We start from the raw sequence: 2,703 nt of genomic DNA, 5'->3' as shown, positions 1-2,703 counted from the left end.
ATAATTTGTATCTGTACACTATTGGAAGTTTTATCCAACAAGCACAAGTCGTTGCAAGAACACTTGCAAACTGCAATTCCGGTTGCATTCCGTATGTGATCACTGGAACTTGGGGAGCTTGTGATGAAAGGGGAAAGATGAAGGTAGAATCTTTGGAACATATAGAGCAATCGGTTTCACCAAGTAGAAAGAGCTCCTGGTAGGACGTTTGGCTTGGAAGTAAGTAGCTCTTTGCTCCTTTGTTTGTGCAGGCATTAAACCGACAAAGTTCTGTAGTGCAGCTTCAATCGTTGGTGAAGACATCACAGGAAAAGACCCTTGACTCAGACTGAACCATTGCTTGCTATTCTTCATCCTTTTCACACATTGGCACTTTGGGAGACAAGGATTGGAGATAGGTATGTTCTCTGTATACCCCTTCATTCTCAAGCTCTCTCTCTGGTGATGACTTTTGCATTCATCAAGGTCTATCAAATTTGCGGTCACGATGTCTGGCTCACATTGCATGCTGAACTTTTCGTTGCCTGCAACAAATGCTCCTTGCCTGTTTGCCGGTCCTGTTACAGTATGGACGTAAAGAGGGGAATCAGAGTGTAAGACAAGATACAAATGGCTCAGAGGGTTTCTTCCCCCTTTTCACTCGCTAAATTTTTCTAACACTATAGATCTAGCTTTCAAAGTGGTGTTATGCGCACAGAGTTGAAATTTTTGAAACCTCTTCAAAGATAGAGTCTACTATGAAATGTTCGAAGGCTAATTAATCTTGTCTTCAAACTTCATGTAATGTCACTCCCTTCATAAGAGAGATTTTTTATGCTGAGATGATTTGGAAATTGAATTCGATTGTCACAAAGAGTACAGCAAGGGCATATGAGCTATGGACCCGCTACTGACGATGAAATGCATCACAGGATGCAAACAATACCACCTATGGTTCCTCTTCTCACTAACGGGCCAACTGTAAGCAACACTCATCATCCAAGTTGAAAAGCTCTTGCACTGTTGTCACAAGTAATTCTCAGTTATAGATGTGATCTATTATGGAGGCTTTCTTGTACATTGTTTTCATTTGTTTTGTCAGATTGTTGGGGATCCCCTGGAATTCCACCGAGATCAGCATGCACAAGGGGTTCCTCCATACATTGGAGGTGAGGCAAAATGAATTCATTCTCTTCCTTATTTAGAGTAAAATGTCCCAGGTTCAGGCCTTGTATGGGCATACACACTTCTCAATTCGGTGCTTATCCAACAAAAAGCACAATTCTTGTTATAATTCAAAGTATAACCACAACGATTGAATCCAATCAATGACTTGGCAGCAACATATGGCGTCACTTGGAAGGAGAGAGTGGAGAACTAGAAGTCCAGGTAAGGAAAGCTATACATGATGAAGATTGATGGATGCCAAGCTAGAGGCAAAGGGGAAGATGATGGGGACAATTGAGAGCATCCTGATCTGCCTATGTAAGTCTATAGAATTCGGTTCATTACCTTATGTAAGCAATTCTGTTGTTAGTGTTCAAGCAATGAATGAGTAGCCTCTATAGTGGTTGAGACTTCACTTTGCATCTATGTCAACTGATATCTCTACTATGTATACCAATCAATTATCTACCATGTCTTATTTTCTTTAGGATGGATGAGGTAAGGCATCCATTATCTCAAAAAGTTCTAATTTCGTCTGCTCAGATCAATCCATACCGTATGACAATGGTTATTTGACTAGTGGTTCTAGGCTTCTTCCTTCGCAATCGGATATTGAATCCTGTACCGGATGCCTTAGCTCTTTGCTTGTATCTATCATATGTGAAATCTAGTTTGCCCTCTCTGTTAGAAAATACCCAACAGAGGGTACGCACAGCAGAAGACTTATAGTAATGCCCAGGAGCTCACACAGTGTACCTCCTTGAAAGTATCCATAGGTGCTTTGATTTTCTTGCTATGCCTACAACCTGCTGTGACAAGGCAGCCATGTGTGACTACATGTTGGGCTTGACCCTAGTGTATGTGATTGTGAGCTTATCCAAGGTTTATCTTAGGCTGGTATCAATATGCAAGTCAGCACCAGCCTATGTTTGCAGTTGCACAGTGGGTAGGGAGCACATTAAGAAACATTTTGTCACTGACTTGTTGGACTATGCCTCTGGCTCTCTTCTGCTTTTGTGAATCGCTCAGTGGCCAAGCTGGTTTAGATAAATGGAACATGTGATCTTTAAAAAAATGTTGATTTTCTTGTCGCTCTTTAGAGAAAAATTTAATGGGCCCCTGTCCGTGCAATCTACTAATTTGTCCTGTTTGTTATGGACATCAATTCCATCTTAATGAGGAAGCCTGAATCAGTGGGAGCCTATCACAAAGTCTAGCTTGGTTTGTGTAGAACTATGTGGTTAGTCTATGCTTCGTAGGAAATTATGCTTGTATGCCATTGATGAATGCCTATGTTTATGCTTGCCTATGTTTCTATATGCTTCTATGCTATTTATGCTTTATGTTCCATATCTATATGCTTTCATATCTTTATGCTTCCATATCTATATGCTTCCATATCTTTATGCTTCTATGGAAATTATGCATGTGCTTCTTTGTGCCTATGTTTCTTTAGTCTCTACCTATGTGAATGCCATTGTTTATGCTTCTATGCTTCATTGGGTTTAAGATGTATCTAAATTGGAAGTACCTCATTTCTCTCTTAAAGCTAGACAT

The 2,703-nt window shown here is 40.4% G+C and overlaps 1 long non-coding RNA gene across 2 annotated transcripts; it reads left to right on the top strand.

Annotated features, from left to right (window-relative positions):
* Positions 1-264: 264 nt before the first annotated feature.
* On the top strand, positions 265-1,543 carry LOC147902741 (uncharacterized). Of its 2 annotated transcripts, XR_015540927.1 has the most exons (4): positions 265-398; positions 855-960; positions 1,082-1,148; positions 1,320-1,543. It is a non-coding gene; the product is annotated as an uncharacterized LOC147902741 (long non-coding RNA). The 2 variants fall into 2 exon arrangements; XR_015540926.1 differs by lacking the exon at positions 265-398 and having other exon boundaries at positions 496-960.
* The last annotated feature ends 1,160 nt before the right edge of the window (positions 1,544-2,703 follow it).

The sequence above is a fragment of the Dipteris shenzhenensis genome, chromosome 4 (genome assembly GCF_047967505.1).
Source record: "Dipteris shenzhenensis isolate YYH24624 ecotype China chromosome 4, Dip_SZ_1.0, whole genome shotgun sequence".
In the NCBI taxonomy this organism is placed as follows: domain Eukaryota; kingdom Viridiplantae; phylum Streptophyta; class Polypodiopsida; order Gleicheniales; family Dipteridaceae; genus Dipteris; species Dipteris shenzhenensis.
The sequence above is the reverse complement of the archived record's forward strand: the minus strand, read 5'-3'. Positions and strand labels throughout refer to the sequence as shown.